Below are 22,798 nucleotides of genomic sequence, written 5' to 3' on the forward strand. Positions count from 1 at the left end.
TATGCCTGTGAAACTGACACCCAATAAAAACCCTGGACGTGAAGTCTCGACTGAGTTTCCCTGGTTGGCAATATTCCATCCATGTTGTCCCACATCATATATGGAAGAACTAAATTCTGTCCATGCAACTTCTCTTAGGACAGCTAGAAGCTTGCACCTGATCTCCTGGCCTCTTCCTTATGTGCCTTTTATATGCTGGCTTTAAACCCTCTTTTTGCTATCCTAAATTATAACTGTCAGCATAAACACTTCCGAGTTCTATGAGTCATTGGACTAGATGGTGGTCTTGGGGACCCCAACACAACAGGTTTAAAGGATTATTTTTATAAAAAAGAAAGAATATGCAATAGAGACCATAATGTGTCCCATGAAGCCTATCTGGCCCGTGACAGAAAACTTTTGCCAACTCATGAGCAAATGTAGCAAATAAATAATCTGTTATTTCCATACCTTGAAATCGTACAGTTAAAATGGGTGAATAGCAATATAAAAAAAATCTCCAACTGTTTTAAGTGAAAAAAGTAACAAAAGGATAATACAATATGATGGTATTTATGTAACTGAGGCTACTGTTACAAGTAAATGTATATGAAAACCATACAAATCCCATAGCGGGGATATCCACAAACTTCAGGCAGTGGCAAGCTCTGGGGGAGAAAAATGAATGGAAGGTATTTTCATTCTTAAAAAGAGGTTTGGGGGTGGGGGGACCCAGACCTCATAAAATAAGTGAAAATGTTTTGTTTTACTAATTTTTAAATTTATTTCCTTAAATCGGTTTAGCTTAGAATTATAGAACAATTGTGCTAAAGACTTGAGCAGCTTCAAACAAATTCCTCAAGGCCTAAGCTAAGAAACTGGCCTCGATAGGTGAATTGCCTAAGATCATGCTCGACTTCTGCTTCCTTAAAGAGGCCATTCCCTAGGAAGTATGTTAGTGCTGGCAGGGCTAGTTATTCTCAACTGTGGAAGCTTGAAAGGTGACTCTTTAAACGTAAATACATAGGGGTATGCTAGACATTCTAGAGACCTCTCAGGTTCTCTTTCAATTTTGTGAATCTATAAATTGAAGAACATTGAGAGATTAGCCGAGTAAGGAAGAAAGAGAAATTTCCTGAGAATTCAAACAACTAGCTCTTTTACAAAGAGTAAGACATTGCCTTCTCAGGGTTAATTTCCTGTAGGCTGGGGCCACTAAATCTACTGTAGCCTTATAGTGCCGGCCATATACTTAATTTGTATTTTGTTTAAAAAGAAAAAAAATTCTGTGCTCTTTGTAGCAGAGAGATCATGCCAAGGTTGGTGTCCCATTGGTATCTGGAAGATTTTAGGGGTATTAAAATTTAAGTACTTTTAGATTTTAGTAATCAAATAAGAAACTGATTTTTATTAAAATGCTTTGTAGCGGGCGCCTGGGTGGCTGGGTTGGGTGACTGCCTTCAGCTCAGGTCATGATCCCGGGGTCCTGGGATCGAGCCCCATGGGGGCTCCCTGCTCAGCGGGGAGCCTGCTTCTCCCTCTGCCTGCCGCTCCCCCTGCTTGTGCTCTTTCCCGCTCTCATAAATAAACAAACAAACAAATAAACAAATATAAATAAAATGCTTTGTAAACTGTAAATTAGGGTAAAAGTGGTACCACTAATGTTAAACACATGGAACTCAGATTTCTGGTATATAAAATTTAATGACACCTTTCCTACATACACTGTGGGAGTTATTGGGAAAATCAAATGAGATAATAAACATGAAAAGAGAGAGAGAGAGAGACCCTTTATAAATGTTTGAATGCTATGTAAATGAGTCTTATAAAAAGTATTACTATCACCTTGTGATGACACTCGTGGGCTAATTATCATTGTGAAGGAAAAAACACATACCCTCTTTGGTTTCCTGAGACCAGAGGTGAGCTGTGTCAGCTAAATAAGGAAAAGTAACATTCATCCAGCTTTTTCTCTGTAGCCCAAACTAGGTAATATGAGAGATGAGAGAAGAATAAGACCTAGTTCCTGCCCTTTTTTTCAATTCAACATTTATTGAGCACCTACTATGTGTTAGGTGGAGGGAAGCCAAGCTCTTATATTAAGTGTCCTCACATTTGCCTGACAAGTATTACCCCTATTTTTCATATGGAAACCGAGGCTCAGAGAAGTTAAATAACTTAAAATGCAGTAAGCTCAGAACTAGCATCTGAACCCATCATTTCTGGCTTGAAAGCCCACGCCACACAAAACAACTAGCAATACAAGAAAGCTAGGAGCTGAGCGTTAAATAGTCTGGTAAATTGATAGCAGGTAGTAGAAGGAGACACTAGTGTGGGGTGCAGCAGGTAGGGGAGGCTTCTTGAAGGAGGCCCTGAAGGACAGCTAGAATTTGGTGGGTGAAGAAGAATGAACACTGTCAGCAAGGGGAAGTGATAGCTGGTTACCATTTCTTGGGGTCCCTACCTTGTGGAGCCCAATGGTGTGTGTCTTGGAGATGAGAACACACTACAGCCGTACTGCCTCTGGCAGGCATTTGGTCCCAGAACAAGAAATAGGGGCGGGGGAGTGGAGGACTTACTGACACAGCATGGAGGATGGAAGACGAAACCTGGAAATGATGGAAGATTCGACTCTTTTCCAGAACTCAAGAACGAGACCCAACCCCAAGGTCAGGATAAAGGCTATGATGTCACATTTACAGTTCTATAAACACACCACATCGGAGAACTATTTGGACATTTTCAGGTGGATGGCACCTGATTTTTAAAGTAGGTATTGAGGTAGGGTAGACAGAGGTTGGGGTTTTGAGACACTGGGGTCGGATTAAGAAGACCTTGTCCCTGGACACCGTTCACTGATACCTGCATTTACATGAATATATTGAGCCTCAGTGACCACCAAACCTTTTGGGTTGTGAGTATAAAACAATTGAACAAAAATACTTTGAAAAAGATTGGTGTAGGTAAGTTTCATTTTCAAGCAGCACTAACATCAGTACTCCCGCAGAGATTGTAATCGGGGGTTTATCATAACGTGTGCTCTAACATGGTTTTAAGAGCTTTTTCCCCCAGCTTTAAAATACTTACAGAATAGACAGTTATATATATTTTTCATTTCTATTGGCAATGACTTTTAAAGAGCACTAAACCATGTCCTTGTAGCCGGACTTTACAAATGAAAGTGGTAACAGAGCCAAGGGAAACCTTATTTATACATAAGGTACTATATTGTGTTTAATTTTCATATTTTTAATAACAAGATAAAAGTATACATCTAAATTTCCCCCTACCTGCCCATTCCCTGCTGGTTACCAGAGTCAGGAGGATATGTGAGCTACCAAATAAATACATTCTTGGGGACGCCTGGGTGGCTCTGTCGTGAAGCATCTGCCTTTGGCTCGGGTCATGACCCGAGGGTCCTTGGATCGAGCCTCGCATTGGGCTCTCTGCTCAGTGGGGAGCCTGCTTTTCCCTCTCTCTGCTGCTCCCCCTGTTTGTGCTCTCTCTCTCACTCTGTCTCTGTCAAATAAATAAATAAAATCTTTTTTAAAAAAATAAAATAAAAAAATAAAAGGAACTCGTTTGGGGCGCCTGCGTGGCTCAGTCAGTTAAGTGTCTGACTTCAGCTCAGGTCATGATCTAGGCTTGTCACTCAGTGGGGAGTCTGCTTGTCTCTCTCCCTCTCCCTGTGCCCCTACCCCTCCTGGTGCTTTCTCTGTCTCTCTCAAATAAGATAAATAAAATATTAAAAAAAAAAAAACTCTTTCACCAAAGCCCAGCATGTAAGGCACACATGAGCCCACCTGCTAAGCTGTTTGCCCAGTTGCCCCTGATAGCATGTGAAGGGCACAATTTGAAAGCCATGAGGGAAGCCCACCTTCTTTACTCTCATCTTCGGCCACTAGCCTCAACAATCTCTCCAAATCAGCCGTTCGTAACCACGTTTACTTCTCCAGAGGATCCTGTTCTGTAACCCTGGGCCTTTGCATATGCTGTTCTTCTGTTGGGAAAGTTCCCCCATCCTCCTGACCCTTTATTTCAATGGCAGTTAATTGTCTTTGATAGGATCTTTCCCTAGAAATCTTCCCTGAGACCCTTGTCTGCGCTTCTAGATCCTTCATTTTACTCCCCTGTCATAAAAGTTATTACACCATAATAGTTAATTTATGTGTCCAATTCTCCCACACTGCAGTTGTGTTCTTTTGGAGAGCAGTAACACATTTGATATTCTGCCTTCAGTGTTAGGCATGTGATTGATAATAAAAATAATAGGTGGATAGACAGAGAAGAAAGAATTTACCAATAGACCAAGTTAATGAATACTTTGAACCAATACCTTGAACCAAAAAGGAAAGTAGAGGAACTGACAAGAGAATTCTCTTCACATGGCTGCCTGGTTTGGAATTTGCCTGTAGGTTTAAGAGCGGACCTGACACCACTTCCCAGAATGCAGCCATCACTAGGTTTGCCCTAGGGAACAGTCCAGCATGAGTCATGCGCCTGCTCCTGTATCTGGTGCTGTGTGTTTATAGCTAATGCTGGTGGGTTTTCACTTGTTAAACAGCAAAAGAAAAATGGTTGCACAAAGGCCGAACAAAACACTAATGGAAATGGTTTTAATAATTAATTTTTTTAAAGGCTTACGAATGACAAATCAACTGGGAAGCTATAGAAACATTTAAGCGGAGATTTCAGCTAAAGGAACCGCTCTCCGACTTGTTCTGGGGTTAAATGGAGGTAATTTAAAAGCTGCCAGGAAGAAGGCCAGTGATACTTTGTTTTGTTTGCTTTTTTTTCTTTTTTAAACAGCAAACCATATCCTTGAAAGGAAGAGTGTTTTACATTTAAGTGCTGCAAGATGATGAGAGTCAATAAAACATGGAATGGAATGAATTGGTAGCTATGTTACTTAATATAATTTTACTGCATAGCACAGTTTTCAAAATCACTTTTAGATAGTATCTAAGCTTCCCTTCCTCATAGCCTTGTTGGCACATTGCTTCTCTCAGGTAATTATTGCAGAGCAAGAAGTTCTATAGAGGTTTTCTACTTCAGTTTTTCTTTTCCATATGTAATTCCATTGATGGGTCTCAGTGAACTCTCAATACACGGTTAGCAAAATTAAATTCATAAATGCAGCAATTCCCCTGGATAAAAGAGAGGATGGTACTTGCATTTATTGAGCATCTACCATGTGCAAAACCCTGTCGGGCACTTTTTCACGCGGTGTCTCAGGAAATCTTTTCAATTAACCTAAAAAGCCACCCCCACTTTATAAATAAAGATACAGTCTTGGCAAGGTTAGCCCAGTGTCCCACCCACGCTGCATGTGGCTCAGAGAGGGGTTGGACCAGGTCCATCTGACTTAAGTCTCTATTTTTTCCACTTTTTCATTGTGTTCCAATGACCGTGCAGTAAGAAACCTTGTTATCAGAAGTAAAGGTAGGACGTAAAAGGAAGTGCCCCTGAAGTGTTCATGCCCTCCCCTCTTGTTTTTTCATTCTTTCTCCTTTGGAGAAGATGAGCAAACCTCTATCCCTGGCTCCCCCCCTTCACTATTCTGTTCAGTGCCCAGATTGATGTTATAAAAAGATGATAATTTACATTTGAATAGTAATTTCAGAGTTTACAAAGAGTTTGCAACACCTCTTTTCATCCTCATTTTACAACAGAGAAAATTAAAACTCTAAACAGATTTGTGACTTACCCAAATTCACATATATAATTAACAGCAGAGGAATTTTAACTAAATCCAGAATTCCTGATTCCAGATACTCTCCCTTATATCCTCAAGTGAGAACATGTGTGGTTTTTCTCTACGGCTGGAGAAGATTTCACTCTCCGGAGCTCCACTTGCTTCTTTTCTTATCTTAAGAAAAGCTTATCCTTCCAAGGGATGAAATTTATTAGGTACTCACAAGCCTCTCCATATCCCGCTGTAATTATCTGGATATGCAGATACCACTCTCTGTTGAAAAATGTCAAAACATTCCACAAATGGGTGTAGAAGAACACATGCAAATGGTTAGACCATCAGTGTTTATTCCAAATGATATGAGGGTGGTCCTCAGCACAGCAGCGAGAGAAGGCTTAGAATTCCACCCACTAGAAGAGAGCTTCCAGCCCACTTTTCTCCCTGTGACTTCTTACATAACTGCTACAAAAGTCCATCAGCCGAACAGGGCAAACTTTTCCAGAAGATGTCAGAATAGAAGAGGGCACTGTAATGGTTGTGTTGTCTCATCTTCTCATTTTACTTTAAGAAAATTAAGCTGAAGGAGGAGGGCTGGCTTTAAAACGATTTTCCCAAAGTGAGCAAGTAAAGTGACAGAACGGGAAGAATACTGGGATTTGAAAGATCCCAGGGGCAGTCTGCTTCTTGAAGCCTGACTTTCCTTATCTGTATAAGGAGTATTATAATCCCACAATGTTGTTGAGCATATTAAGTCAGATGATATATGGACAGAGGAACTCGTGTTTGTATGTAAGAAGACAGAGTAGCAATCTAAGAAAGAGCTAGAAACACATTTATATAAGATCAAGAAGGGTGATCTGTCCACAGCAGAGAAGGGGGTAGTCTTAACAAGACTATGAGGGGTTGGTTTAAAGACCTTCAGATTGCTCTTTTGATTGGAAAATGCTTTTTAACCAAATGCTTTATTCAGGTCATAGCTTTTGCTATCTTGTTGTTATGACAAAGATGGCAGAACAAGGTGGATCTAAAATCTAGCATCTCTTTTCTTCCAGGCCATTGATCCTTTCCCTTCCTGTTGCTGCCCTCAATGTTGAACATGCAGACTTTGATGTGTAGTAATTATACTTTTTTTGGTATAGAGAACAGTTCTTTATTCAGTTTATTTTTAAAGACTTATTTATTTATTTTAGAGAGAGAGCAGTGGGGAGGGGCAGAAGGAGAGAGAGAAACTCAAGCAGACTCCTTGCTGAGAACAGAAACCAATGCAGGGCTTGATCCCAAGACTGGGAGGTCATGACCTGAGCTGAAACCAAGAGTTGGATGGATGCTCAACTGACTGCGCCACCCAGGCACCCCTATTCGATAATTTTAACCATGAAGTGCTCTGGGAAGAAATAATAATAATAGAGGGATTTTTCTCCTTTTGGTAATGGAAGACTCATTGATTTAGACCAGTCTTCCTAGAAAAGACAAGCAAAAAACCTGGACCAAAATGATGTTTTAAATTGAAAAAGGAGTTGCTTCTCACAATCCGGGACAGCAGCTCTTTCTGCACACAGGTCCTGTCTCTATGCTTTAATAAAACCACCTTTTTGCACCAAAAAAAAAAAATTGAAAAAAAAACAATAAGATAGTAAGGAATTGCCAGCCATGATCTGGGAAAAGGTGCAAACTTAGAACGATAAGCTCAGTATTCATAAATGCTTTTGTCTTAAGGGTATTTGCCAAGCTAAAGAGGGAGCTGAAAGTCACAGCTACTATTCTTGGCATTCTGGGGCTACAAGTACAGAGTCAATGTTCAGGACTTACGAAGGTGGGTACCATCTTGTAAACTCCCCACTTTGGTCTGGGACCCAAAAGGTTTATATCCTAAGAACAAGAGGAAACCAGAAATAAGCCAGTCATCAATCTATTTAACCAGGCTTCATGTCTGATGAGTGGCCAAGAGCACAGAAAATCTTGAAATTTGTAAGCACTCCCTGTTGTCTACAAGAAGCAAATAAAAATCCTCTTATGGGGGCACCTGGGTGGCTCAGTCTGTTAAGCATCTGCCTTCAGCTCAGGTCATGATCCCGGGGTCCTGGGATTGAGCCCTGCATTGGGCTCCCTGCTCAGTGGAGAGCCTGCTTCTCCCTCTCCCTGTGCTCCCCCTGCTTGTGCTCTCTATCAAATAAATAAATAAAATCTTTTTTTAAAAATCGCTTATGTATCAAATTATTTCTAAAAATAAATTTTCAATCACAGCATACAGCACACAATCCCAAATAACCAGGCCCTAAGGCAACAAGACAGCATGAGTGAGAAACAACAAAAGGGACCCACAGGGACATATATTAGTATTATCATATATTAGTATTATCAAACACTGAAAAACAAGTGAACTATGTTCTAAATAGAATTCTGGAAATCATTTGGTTTAACAGCAGATTAGGCAGTTAGTGAGTTAGTAAAGAGAGTTAGTGAATGAAAGGATATATTAGAAGACATTACAGAATGAATGTGAAGACAAAGAAAGGGGAGGTGGGGAGTAAACAGAAGAGATAGTGAGAGTCTCAAAGATACCATGAGAAGACCTATTACAGGTTTAATCAGAGTCCCAGAAGGAGAAGAGAGAAGAATCAGGTGGAGTACATTTCATATAAGGTAATACTTGAGAATTTTCTAGAAATGGTGAAAGACATTAGTTCACAGATACAAGGGACCATACAAATGTCAAGCAGGCGAAACAAAAAGAAATCGACAACATAGTGAAATTGTAGAAAACAAAAAACAATGAGAAAAATCTTAAAGGCAGACCAAAGGGAGAACTTACCTTTAAAAAAGTGAGAAATAGATATCTCAATAACAGTAAGAGAAGCCAAAAGATAGTGGACAAGGACTAAAGGAAATTAATTGCCAAAGTAGCATTCAACACTTAACAAAAATACCTTTCAAGAGTGAAGGAGAAATAAAGACATTTTCTGATGATAAAATCAGAGAATTTATCACAGGTAAGCCTGCACACAGGAAATTCTAATGATAATCTCCAAACTGATGGAGGGTTAGTGAGGCATGAATGAAGAACAGAGAAACTGATAAATATCACATGGAATTAAAAATATTTAGAGAGAAGGATGCCTGGGTGGCTCAGTCGGTTAAGCGTCTGCCTTTGGCTCAGGTCATGATCCCAGGGTCCTGGGATAGAGTCAGTCCCACATCAGGCTCCTTACTCAGCCGTGAGCCTGCTTCTCCCTCTACCTGCTTCTCCCTCTGTCTGCCCCCTGCATGTGTCTGCTCTCTCTCTCTCTGACAAATAAATAAAATACTTAAAAAAATAAATAAAAATAAAAATATTTAGAGAGAGCTAAAATACTACAACACTGGAATATAAATCAGGAAGAAGGCAAATGAAGTTAAAAGTGTCCTAAGGTCTATGCACTGAGAAGAGAGTAAAGGTATCAATTCACATTAGACTCTGGTAAGTCAACAATGCATGTTTGACTTCACATGACCACTAAAAGGATAAAGATTGTATTACTTCTAACTAATAGCCCAAATGGAATGATTGAAAAAGACAAAAGTCTAGAGGGTGGTGGAACATAGGTAAGATAAATAGGAAAACATGCTTTATTTATTTATCTTTTTTTTATAATTTTTTTATTATGTTAGTCACCATACAGTATTTCATTAGTTTTTGAAGTAGTGTTCCATGATTCATTGTTTGTGTATAACACCCAGTGCTCCATGCAGTACGTGCCCTCCTTAATACCCATCACCAGGCTAACCCATTCCCCCACTTCCCACCCCTCTAAAACCCTCAGTTTGATTCCCAGAGTCCATAGACTTGCATGGTTCCTCTCTCCCTCTGATTTCCCCCCTTCATTTTTCCCTTCCTTCTCCTAATGTCCTCCATGCTATTCCTTATGTTCCACAAATAAGTGAAACCATATGATAATTGACTTTTTCTGCTTGACTTATTGCCCTTAGCATAATCTCCTCCAGTCCCATCCATGTTGATGCAAATGTTGGGTATTCATCCGTTCTGATGGCTGAGTAATATTCCATTATATATATGGACCACATCTTCTTTTTTTTTTTTTTAAGATTTTATTTATTTATTTGACAGAGAAAGACACAGCGAGAGAGGGAACACAAGCAGAGGGAGTGGGAGAGGGAGAAGCAGACTCCCCGCCGAGCAGGGAGCCCGATGCGGGACTCGATCCAGGGACTCCAGGATCATGACCTGAGCCGAAGGCAGTCGCTTAACCAACTGAGCCACCCAGGCGCCCTGGACCACATCTTCTTTATCCATTCGTCTGTTGAAGGGCATCTTGGCTCCTTCCACAGTTTGGATATTGTGAACATTGCTGCTATGAACATTGGAGTGCATATGGCCCTTCTTTTCACTACATCTGTATCTTTGTGGTAAATACCCAGTAGTGCAATCCTAGGTCATAGGGTAGCTCTATTTTTAACTTTTTGAGGAACCTCCATACTGTTTTCCAAAGTGGCTGTACCAACTTGCATTCCCACCAACAGTGTAAGAGGGCTCCCCTTTCTCCACAACCTCTCCAACATTTGTTGTTTCTTGTCTTGTCCATTTTTGCCATTCTAACTGGTGTAAGGTGGTATCTCAATGTGGTTTTGATTTGAATTTCCCTGATGGCTAATGATGATGAACAATTTTTCAATGTCTGTTAGCCATTTGTATGTCTTTTTTGGAGAAGTGTCTGTTCATGTCTTCTGCCCATTTTTTGACTTGAGTATTCGTTTTTTGGGTGTTGAGTTTGAGAAGTTCTTTACAGATCTTGGATACCAGCCCTTTATCTGTAATGTCATTTGCAAATATCTTCTTCCATTCTGTGGGTTGCCTCTTTGTTTTGTTGACTGTTTCCTTTGCTGTGCAGAAGCTTTTTATCTTGATGAAGTCCCAAAAGTTCATTTTTGCTTTTGTTTCCCTTGCCTTTGGAGACGTGTTTTGAAAGAAGTTGCTGTGGCCAATGTCGAAAAGGTTACTGCCTATGTTCTCCTCTAGGATTTTCATGGATTCCTGTCTCACACTGAGGTCTTTCAACCATTTAGAGTTTATCTTTGTGTATGGTGTAAGAGAATGGTCAAGTTTCATTCTTCTATATATAGCAGTCCAATTTTCCCAGCATCATTTATTGGAGAGACTGTCTTTTTTTCCATTGGATATTTTTTCCTGCTTTGTCGAAGATTAGTTGACCATAGAGTTGAGGGTCCATATCTGGGCTCTCTATTCTGTTCCATTGATCTGTGTGTCTGTTTTGTGCCAGTACCATGCTGTCTTGGTGATCACAACTTTGTAATATAGCTTGAAATCAGGCAACGTGATGCCCCCAGCTTTGTTTCTCTTTTTCAACATTTCCTTGGCGATTCGGGGTCTTTTCTGGTTGCATACAAATTTGGGGATTGTTAGCTCCAGCACTTTGAAAAATGCCATTGGTATTTTGATCGGGATGGCATTGAAAGTCTAGATTGCTCTGGGTAGCATAGACATTTTAACAATGTTTATTTTTCCGATTCGTGAGCATGGAATGTTTTTCCATCTTTTTGTGTCTCCTTCAATTTCCTTCATAAGTATTCTGTAGTTTCTAGAGTATAGATCCTTTACCTCTTTGGTTAGGTTTATTCCAAGGTATCTTAAGGTTTTTGGTGCTATTGTACATGGAATTGATTCCCTAATTTCTCTTTCTACAGTTACATTGTTAGAGGAAACATGCTTTATAAGAGTGGATTTAAATCTAAATATATCATTAATCTCAAATGTAAATGTAATCAGGGCTTCAGTTATAAAACAAGGATTGTGAAACTGGATTTTTTTTTTTAATTGAAGTGTAAGCTATTTACAAGAGATACATTGAAAATACACAAATACCGATAGTTGGAAAGTAAAATAACAGAATTAAGTTATATCAAGGTATTATCACCTAAAATAGAACTTAAGGCAAAAGGCATTACTAAGAATAAAGAAGGTCACTTTATAATGACACAAAGTCCAAATCACCAGCAGAATATACCAATTCTAGATTTGTATTTACCAATAATATGACCTCAAAACACATGAAGCAAAAATTGATATATCTACATGGAGAAATATATAAATCTACAATCACAGAGATTTTAACATATTAAAATCCTATGGGCAGCCCTTACCTACTAGCGATGAGCGCCAGTAGAAAAATATCCACCACATCCACCCTCACGTGGCTGATTCTGCATGCTGCCTCAGAGAGTCCCGGCAAAACAACACCCCAATTCCTCTCATCAGTGGTCAGCTCAATAAAGTGACCTTGAACTGGATCGACCCCCTTCCCTGTTTTACTCTTCCCCATCCCTGTTCTTTTTCCTTGGGATCATATCCCAAAATAAACTTTTCATGCCAGTACTTCTCTCAACCCTGCTACTGAGGAACCGAAGCGGAGCACTTGGTACCCTACGGACACTTTCCAGATGGATGCTGGTATTGGATCAGCCAGACAGTGATTGGGGTCCCCTGAATGTTGGTAAGTGGAGTCGTGTTAAGCCTGGCATGCCACAGCATTGCAGTTACTGAGGTATTCACCAATGGGGAGAGGAAGGATGAAGGTGGACGATGAAGCTTTGGCTTATGCGCTAGTGGTGACATGAAAAATATGTGCTCAGTGTTAATTACCAGGAACATAGAACTAGCTGAGTTTGGTTATTGGTCTAGAGAAGTCTTGTAAAAGGAGAAAATGGCCAGCTCAGTGAGCCAACTATCAACCTCAAGAAATGCTGTGAAAGCCAGAGCCCTTGTTCGCAGCATGGAGAACCCGACCTTCCTCCTACAGCCAGCCGAGGCTGCTGAAATTCAGTCTTCAGGCTTCGTTGTGAGAGCAGCAGAGTTACCGAGGAGAAGGAATATGGCCTTCACAATCTCCCATGTCGTGTCAGGGCCCAGATAAGGAAACAGGAGACCTTGAGACATGGGATAGGGATATTTGGATGGACAAACCTGAGAAGTTTGAACACAGATTCCTCCGAACAGCTGGAGAAACAGTGCCCTCCCCCACCCTCCCAGAGGAAGGAGAGAGGACGAGATGATGTTTGTCCTAAGATTGGCCTCTGCCTCCCTTACTTCCGCCAGAGCAACAGAGTCAGGCCAAGCACAGCCCAAGCTGGGCAATCCAGCTCTTTCTTAAGAAGAGAGATTATATACACCCAAAGAATTGCAGGCTTTGGTAAATTTGCACAAACATGAACCGGGAGACCTCATGTTGGAGTGGACCTTAAGGACCAGCTGAGAAAAGACAACCTCTTTGTATTCCAGCTCGTTCATCTGCCAAATCTGATGAACAGTGCCCATCCAGCCGACTTTATATGGTTATAAGAGCAAATGAAGAAATCAATATTCACGGTAACCTCTCTGCTAGTCACTGTATCAGACACTTCACATAAATTATTTAATTAGAATAAAATTGGATAAGTGTAAACACTCTTAGAGGTTATAATCTTGTTTAGAACACTTAAATATGTTATTTTAATAGCGTGCCCTTGGAGAAACTCCGTTCTAAGGTTTGTGAAACCTTGGTGAGTAATAGTTAAAAGGAAAGAAGAGAAGAAGGAAAGGAATGTGACATTGCAGAATTACAAAAGTATTAAAATATGGCTTTGAGTAAATTGTTATTTTGTTTGGGATAGGACAGACTACCTGAATAGTGTTTTAAGGAAAATATCTGCTCACTGGTCTTGGGGAAAAACAGGTCAGGAGCAATTCTAATGCAGAAACTCTGGATAAGCAGTTGGGGCTTCAGTAGGGCAACGTGAATTCCTGGGGCTGCCCCTTTATCACACGAGGTCACAGCGAGAGGTCAGCAGTCTGAAACCCAGAAGCACGCCTTCATGGGCCCGGCCATGCTGACACCAGGATCTTGGACTTCGCAGCCTCCAGAACTGGGAGAAGTGAATTTTCAGGATTTATCAGCAGTTGGTGGTATTTTGTTACAGTGGCCCAAATGGACTAAGACATCCCCCGGGCCTTTGCACCTGCCTTTACTGTGGGCCTCAGTCAGAATACATGTTTAAAATGTATGTTCCTCCTGCTGCCCTCTTGGCTTCTGGAAGTCAGAGACCTGTTTTATGCAACCTTGTTTCTCCTGTGTCCCAGACATAATAGGAGTTTTATCAATGTTCATCAATGATTAGCTGAATGCCTGAATGAGCGAGGAAATAGATTTTTGATAAGCAGAAAATGTGGCTGGATTTCAACTTGCCATCCAAGACATATTTAGGAAATAACATAGATACATAGTGACATAGAAGTAAATACACGCCAAAGTTTGTGACATGGGCAGAGGCAAGGTCAAGACCTTCGGTGGGCCTCAGAGCATTATCTGTAAGCCGGTGTTGGGAAGTCAAACAGCAGCTGACGTATCTCAGCGTCCTGTTTCCTGATCAGCCTGTGTGGCCTCCCGAAATCACAGCTCATCTTGTTCCCAGACGCACGGTGTTTCGGGATGCAGCTCTCAAGAGCGGTTAATGAAGCTCATTCAGTAAGCAGATGTTTCTGAAAACGGTGCCTGTCTCGGTTTCACACTGTACCCAGGTGCTGGCAGCCAACATTTTTCTTTTCTTTCTTTCTTTTTTTTAACAAAAAGCATGAGTGCACTGGTGTTGGTAGAGGAAGGAGAATTTTATAGGCTGCGTGAGCCAACTCACTTCTTTTTTTTTTTTTATTCTTATGTTAATCCCCATACATTACATCATTAGTTTTAGATGTAGTGTTTGATTCATTGTTTGTGCATAACACCCAGTGCTCCATGCAGAATGTGCCCTCCTCAATACCCACCACCAGGCTAACCCATCCCCCCACCCCCTCCCCTCTAGAACTCTCAGTTTGTTTTTCAGAGTCCATCGTCTCTCATGGTTCGTCTATCCCTCCGATTTCCCCCGCTTCATTCTTCCCCTCCTGCTACCTTCTTCTTCTTCTTCTTTTTTTTTTCTTAACATATATTGCATTATTTGTTTCAGAGGTACAGATCTGAGATTCAACAGTCTTGCACAATTCACAGCGCTTACCAGAGCACATACCCTCCCCAGTGTCCATCACCCAGTCACCCCATCCCTCCCACCCCACTGCCCACTCCAGCAACCCTCAGTTTGTTTCCTGAGATTAAGAATTCCTCATATCAGTGAGGTCATATGATACATGTCTTTCTCTGATTGACTTATTTCGCTCAGCATAACACCCTCCAGCTCCATCCACAACGTTGCAAATGGCAAGATCTCATTCCTTTTGATGGCTGCATAATATTCCCTTGTATATATATACCACATCTTCTTTATCCAGTCATCTGTCGATGGACATCTTGAGCCAACTCACTTCTAACCTTCATCTGAGTACAAGGTCTGAGACAGACTTGGGTCTGAACCCAGTTTCTGCTACTTGAACATTGTATGATTTGGGGCAAGTTTTATAACCTGTCTGAGCTCCATATTCCTCATTTGTAAAAGAAAGTTAATACCAGCCTCCAGTGAACCGGTCAATGTTTAACAACTGGCTCTCAGAGGAAAAAAGCAAAACAAAACAAAACACAACTAAACCAACAACAGCCCTGGTTTGCAGTGTTTGCTGATGTGCATGGTGTAATTCTTCCCACCATGGCCTGTTTCAAGCTGCCAATGTCACATCCATGGTCACGGAGTGGGGGAGCAATGAGCAGAAGGAGTGCACCGTTATAGAGCATTCCCACCAGGCAGGGGTCAGAGATGCCGGTGACCTCCGGGGCCTGCGTAATAGTAAAACACAGTGAAATAATTAGGAAGTGCTGAGCTTTAAGTATCTATTACTTTTGTTTTTAATACAAACATCTTTATATGTAATATATTAATATCTATAATTTGATGTGCATCTATTACTTTTGTTTTTGATACAAATATCCTTACATAGGATATATTCAGATACTATAATTTGATTTTAATAATGGCCGAATGTGGAAACCACCTCACCACATTCCTGAAATTTAACACTTGGCCATTGTGAACCGTACATACCAGTTTCTGGCACTCAACTGGCCGTCTCCAGCTCTGGGATTTCACCGGCAACACCGCAATGAGCAGATTTCTCCATGATATGTGTCCACATCACAGGATGTGGGACTGGAATGTGACCAAGTATTCCACCACACCGGTTTTCCAGAAGGGCCATATCAACGTACCTTCCCACCAGCAGGGCCTGAGGGTTCCGGGTCCCTCTGACAGGTGCTTCACCAGAGAAGTAAAAGGTGGACGGATACCCCAGCACAGTGTTTGAGGCAGCAGCTAGGCATCTAGCCTGGAACATGGGCGGATCTTATAGGCATGACGCTTAGTGATAAGAAGTAATAGCAGAGAAAGATTTCTAGCACAGTGCTATTCACTTCAATGCATACGAAACAGTAGACTTTTTTTTTCAAGAACATACAAATTAAAAAGTACCCATCAAGTATATTTGAATGGCTGCCCATGGAGGGGAAGGGTTCCCTGTGTCAACAATATTTATTGAGCACTAAGTGGAATAGAATATCTATAAGCATCTAACATGGTACTTGCCATTTGGTCTCTTTTCTCATCCCTGGCCGGCAAAATCTCTGCTGATTTTATGAGCTGTAGTCCAAGGGTGTATTTTTCTTGCCTATTGCCTTTAATGAACTGTGCAAGGTTGTATTTTTAAGTAATTTATTTTCCAGGAAAAAATACACGGATCCTGTGTTTAGGGTATTTCTATAGTTAAGCAAGATTTGTAGTATGGGAGCTACATATAGAAGTTATCAAAGCTTAAAACCATCATGGCCAAAACAAACAAACAAACAAAAAAACCATCATGGCCAGTTTGTACATTGGCAGTATTCATTATAACAACTGCAGGGAAACAAGCAATTTCAACTCTGTCTTATGCATAGTATCACACTTAATCTTCACACACACACACACACACACACAAAAAAAAAGATCGGAAATTTAGAGAAGCCAAGTGTTTTGCCCAATAGGAGAGAACCTGTAAGGACAAGGACAGCAGCTGCCTAGCAAATTCAGGAGTCACCTGGGACCTTGCTCTGCACTTTGCTGGCAAGTGAGACCACTGAGCTGTGCATCCCCCTCTCGGTTACTCTCGCCTGCATTCTTTGTTCCGAGGCAGGAACCACATGTACAATTATGATTAACTTATAAGTGTGAATTATTTTATACGTAAGTACAGGTAAAGCTGGTAAGAACCTTGGACGTTGAAGAAAACCCCTTGCTGCGTTTATTCACATGATTAGAAAAACAAGGTCTAGAAAATGCAAGTTTCCTAATTTGCCCAAGCACACACAAATTTTCCACGTGGCCGGGAAAAGGAGCGCTCTTTCCTAGTTCTTAGACCAGCTGTGGTTTACTAGAATAAGATAGCCTAGAAACCTCTAGGGCCATTAACCAGCTATAAAGCCGAGAAAAGCTGCTGGGCATTCCCAAGCTCCTCTTTCCTTGGTCATAAAAGGGGACAATATATCATGTGGCTCATGTGGCTCATGTGGCTGTTGCAAAGATCATTCATTCATACATTTATGCACTCATTGAACAGAGAATTATAGAGGCAACTTCTATGTGCCAGTCACTGTTCTAGGCCCAAGGATATAACAGTGAGTATATCAAAATCCCTACACTTGTAAACTTAATTCAAGTTGCTAGAGAAATAAACATGTCAATCAATCAATCAATCATTCATTAATGAGTAATGTAAATATATAATATTTTCTTTTTTTACAATGTAAAAATATAATAAGGCATAGTAAGGGTATAGAGAGTGACAAGAATGCATTTTACTCAAGGAAATCATCACTTCTAGGACAGAATTCAGAATCTACATTCCTGGCCCCAGGCTCTGAAGTAAGAACAAGCCCCTCCCCTTCAGATTTCTGCTGGGTGAGCCCATTCGCTGTTCTACTAGGTTCCTCGGGTTCCCTGTGCCTCACGCTGAACTCATTTATCCCTCCAGCTCCCTCCAGCTGCTCGTTCTTCCCTTGATTTAGCTCGTTTTAGGTAATGGGACCTCGGTCCTCCTGTTGAGGACAGAACACGGACTTTGAAATCAGACAGACTTAGGTTGCAATTGCCCAGCATTTGGTTGCAGAAGCTTCGGAAGAGCTGAAGAAACAGATCTGGTTGAACTTCTAGGGACCATAACCCAAAGCCACGAGGGCTGCCTGGAGCTGTCAGGGGGGCTGTTGGCTCCAGAACCTCAGGACTGCTGTCCTAGTCAAGAGGGAAACCAGCAAAATCAGGCAGTAGCCATGGCGTGTCTGGGACAAGTCACCCCCCAGAACAGAGCCCTAACTCCTTGTTTCATCCTGAGTCTATTGTCTCTGTTCCTCAGATCAGTGATGCTCTGCAACGACCACCGACCCCACTGTCTTTCCAATTCTCATTCTCTGTCTGCTTCTCTAGAAGTGTGTTCTGGCAGGAGCGTGGTACCCCATCCCAGTCCACCGCCAGTGGCGGTTCGCACAATCGCACCAGCACAACATGCCAGGGGCTGGCAGGACTCCGGCCAACTCCCGTGAAGGGGTCCTTATCGCCAGCCGGCCAGCGAGTGCTCCAACTCGAACATCAGGTTTTAGAGTCTGCGTCCCAGGACCACTTCCAGCACTGGCCGCCTCAGACGGAGATCTGCACACAGACTCAGAGATGGAGAGTTGCATGTCAAAAGTCGGCTGGGGCGCGTGTTCAGGAGATTCCTGTAAGGAAGGAGGGATGGCAGGGGCCCTGGAGGGAGAAGCTGTCCTCCCTCCAGTGCGGCTGTGACAGAGGCCTCCGCCAACCCAAAGGCATCCCCACCGCACCCCTGCCTGCCATAGATGCTTTAAGCACCTTCAGACCCGCTGAAGGATCTATGGCTTCTATGGCCCACGTTGAACTTGCACAGTGACTGACCCCTTATAACGACCCTCTCAAACCTGGCAGATGGCAGGATTCTGCAGGGAGCTCTGGGGTTGCAGTGGCCTTTCATTTGTTCCGAATGGAAGCCAGGTGGCCAGTCAGTGGCCATGGCATATAACCTTGGGTGGGGCAGTCCCTGCTCCTGAGAGCAATTCCCAGTGAGGGACATGGCTGTCAAAGTCAACGCCAGTGTGTCCAGCATCTGGTGCCTAGGCCCTGAGGAGGGGCTCTGGCTGGAGCACCACAGGATCCACGCACATGAACATGTTACTTTAAAGAAGGAAATGGCTGGAAAGTGGAAGGATGGTGGGTTTCACAATGGGACCTGTTTGTGTCCTGCTTCCTGTACTTAATCTGTTGAACTTATTTCCCTTCTGTGAACCTGGGAACTGATTCCTCCTTTGAGGAATGGGGACAATGATAAGAACACCTTGCCCTGTCACGTGGCGCGCAGCTAAACTTGAACCAAACAAAAACCTGGATGTGAGAGCCCATGATAAAACTGTAAAAATTGTGAGGGGTCCCTGTTCGTATGGTCTGACTTCAAAGAAGTTCACAACCCAGGGATGGTGAGTTCTAGAGCATATTGCCTTGAGGCTTGTGTCAGAGTTTTACAAGGAGGAGGAGAGAATTCCTTGTCCCTGTGCTTCCAGCCAAAGAGAACTCGTCGGGATAGGGCCCTCAAGGAAGGAGGGAACTTGGTGAGGAAAGGAAAGAGGGAAGAAGGAAGAGATGGAATGTCTGGGAGGGAGAAAGAGAGGACAGTGAATCCAACATTTGTTAAACCAGCTACTCAGCGTCGGGTGCTATGGTTGGCCTTGTGTCCACATTCTCTCCACAAGAGAGGTTGTTCTGTTAGGACACTCTGGGTAGCAAGTGAAAGAAAATCCAAGTCAAACTATCTTAAGCGAAATAGAACTCAAACTAACGTAAGCCAAACAAAAACACAAACACAAGGAATGTCTTGGCTCAACAACCAAAAGGAAGGGCTGGCTTCAATCACGACTTGATTTGGGGCTTACAGGGTGTCTCCAAGGCCCAGTTTCTCTGTTTCCCATCTCAAGCTGGCCCTCCCTCTGCACTGGCTTGGCTCTCGGTGTGAATGTGTCGGCCAAGATGGTGGCAGCTCCCGCCTTTCCTTCTCAGCTTCAGATCCACTGGGGAGGAGGATCTGCTTCACTTCGTCCTCCATTCCTGCCCAAACCTCACCCCTCAGCACCTCTCATGGGTCACACTACCTCCCTGACCCAGAGCCCACATCCAGGAGAACCTGGTGTGCTCGAGGACCTGGGGCCTATGCGGAGCGCGTGGACTGATTGCTGGGGACAGATGGTTCTCGAGGAGGGTGCGGTTATGAGGAAGATGAAGTACACACTGAGCAGCGAAACCCACACATGACCGCCCAGAGGCCTTCACCACATTGTAGAGGCGAGGTAAGAAGATGGGGGCTGGGCAAGACTGGATGACTCGCTCAGGGGCACACACTCTCAGAATTGTTGTTTGAGGGAATGCATGATTGAGACATGGCTAGAAAGTGGTAGTTCTGGAGGTGGAGACTCAGTCCACATGACTCTGAAGCCCGAGTTTCTCTTGCAGTGCTGAACACCGCCGGTATACCTCAGCCGAGTCACCTCACCCCCTTGAGCCCTTGTCTCCTCATCTAGCTCTGAGCTTTGACGACAACACCTTGAGAAGACCTATTACCAGGTGAACTATAATGGCAAAATCCAGTAATGGCATAACTATTGCCAAGTACCTGGTTATCTTTCTTTCCAGTATTTGTTTCCAGTGAGCATAAGCACAGGTCTTCTCAGCCATGATCGTACTGTTCAGGTTCCCTTTGACTTCTTAACATGAGGGCCCTCTTTCTCATCCTGCTTTGGAGACGGTGGATGCTTTGGCCCCAAGCGTGTAGTTCATCGAACACACCAAACCCTCTTCCTCCTTCACCCTCCTCCTCCCCAGTTACCACTGTCCCATGCTTCCCTGTAAAACAAATACTTCTTTCCACCATATTGCCCCCAAATATTTCATCCATTCACTGTCACTGAAAGCCAAGTGTTTTTTTCAGGCTGGCTGCAAACAAAAGCTACTTTGTGAGGCTGTGAGGGCAGCGAGCCAGATTACCTTTTACTGGTTGTTTTTTGTTTGTAAAACGGCAGTGTCTTTTGTAAATATGGTATGTCAGTGGCACATAATTGCATGAACCTAACAAGTGGTCTGTTGTCGTCTTTATCTGCATTTGCTTCTAGTTGGGTCCATCTTTTGTCACTGTGTTTATAGAGTTGCAGTGTTGTGTAGTTTTAATTTTATATTTTATTTTGCCTACTTCAATGATTTTTCCATGCTATTAACCTGGACTTCACTGTTTTAATTGCTGCTTTAAATTCAGGAAGTATTTTTTGGTTCATTCAACAAGCATTTATTTAATAACTACTTAAGTATTCCTCTGAGGGTTTCTCCCAGGTTTTATTATTGTAAATAATGGAATAAATATCTTTGTGCATGTATACCTCTCTCTATCTTTTTGGTTATTTTCTTGGGATAAATTCCCCAAATGGGATCATTAGGATGAGCATTTTTATAGCCCTTAAAGCTAACAGCCAACTGCGTGTGAATGTCTCACTGATTCTGTTTTCTCATGATCCTACTCATTCAGAGGATAAAATCCATACATTTTTGTAATACAGGACCCTTCCATGAACTGTCTGTCTCTCCCATCATTCCTCAACACTCCCCAACTGTCCATCTCCCTCACTTCCACCCAAACAAAGTGTAGATATTAGTGTTTTATGTGCAGGATATCTTGATTTGAACATGAAACGCCTGCTCTCATGGGTGCTAAATGGCAGCGGAATGCTGGACAAATGGCTGGATAGCCATAATAAATCATTACCCGCTTTGCTCAGTTCTATGGGCTGAATTGTGTCCCCCCCCCAAATTCCTATCTGAAACCCTCACCCCCTGTGTGATGGAGGTGGGGTCATTGGGATGCGATTACGTTTTGGTGAGGTCATGGGGGCTGGGTCCTTATGATGGGATTAGTGTCCTTATAAGAAGAGAGCTTCCTCTTTCCCTCCTTCTCCTCCCTTCCTCCCTTCCTCTCTCCCTCCCTTCTTCTCCCTCTCTCTCTCCCTCTCTCTTCCCATGCCCTGTGAGGACACAGCAAAAAGATGCCATTTGCGAGCCAGGAAGAAGGCCCTCACCAGGAACTGAATTGGCCAGGACCTTGGTCTTAGACTTCCCAGCCTCTAGAACTATGAGAAAAACAATTCTGTGTTTAAGCCACCCAGGCTATGGTATTTTGTTATAACAGCCCAACCCGACTGATACACTCAGGATCCATCAATCTTAACATTTATAACATTAATAGATAATAAATAGGTCATCTGGATTTCATTCTAGTTCTACACCTGATTTTATTGACTTCTCATGACAGCCCTATAAATATGCCAATTTTGTAGGAAATAAAGGTCAACAGGGACACTTGGGAAACTCTAAGTGGTTCAAGATGACTCAAGCGGGAGGGTGCCGTGGACGGGAAGTCACTGGTTGGAAGGACTTCAGAGGTGGTAGGGACCAGAGCATGAAGGGCCTTCTCGGGCAGATTCAGGAGTTTGACATTCGACCAACGAGGCTGGGATTTGGAAGGTTTCTAGAGAGGAGTAACATGATCCGATTAACATGTTAGAGTGTGCTCTCACAGCCGTGTGGGGGGGACCAAACTGGAAGCAGGGGTCCCAGCTAGAAGGCCTGTGTAAGTACAGGCTTTGAATGAGTGCAGCTTATTCTAGAAGGAGTCAGAGTGAGCTGATGGGACTGACTACCACATTTGTTGTTTCCAGAAAGAAGCTCCAAATTATGCCCAGGCCTCTTCTAAGGATTTTAGGTTTTCCAGGCTTCATTGGATAAAATAAATCAACACAAAATCGACAGCAAACCTTATGCTAAATGGTAAAACATAAAAAGGTTCCCTTTGAAAGAAAGAGGAGTCTGCACTTATAAGTCAACATTGTACCGAAGGTCCTAGCCAGGGCGATAAGGAAGACAAAGACATAAAGGGCACGTAGACTGGAAGGAAAAAAAAAATTGTCCTTTTTCTCAGATGCTATTACGTATACATAAAAAATCCTAGAGTCTTGGGGTACCTGGGTGGCTCAGTCAGTTAAGCGTCTGCCTTCAGCTCAGGTCATGATCTCAGGGTCCTGG

General features: G+C 42.6%; 1 long non-coding RNA gene across 1 annotated transcript in view; it reads left to right on the forward strand.

Moving 5' to 3' along the window:
* The window catches only part of LOC123858697 (uncharacterized), an 89,110-nt gene that overhangs the window by 44,270 nt on the left and 22,042 nt on the right, over positions 1-22,798 (forward strand). The gene's annotated exons all lie outside the window — the stretch shown is intronic.

This window comes from Mirounga angustirostris, unplaced genomic scaffold (assembly GCF_029215605.1).
Source record: "Mirounga angustirostris isolate CCGP_5_RB_7025 unplaced genomic scaffold, mMirAng1.0.hap1 SCAF_4, whole genome shotgun sequence".
In the NCBI taxonomy this organism is placed as follows: domain Eukaryota; kingdom Metazoa; phylum Chordata; class Mammalia; order Carnivora; family Phocidae; genus Mirounga; species Mirounga angustirostris.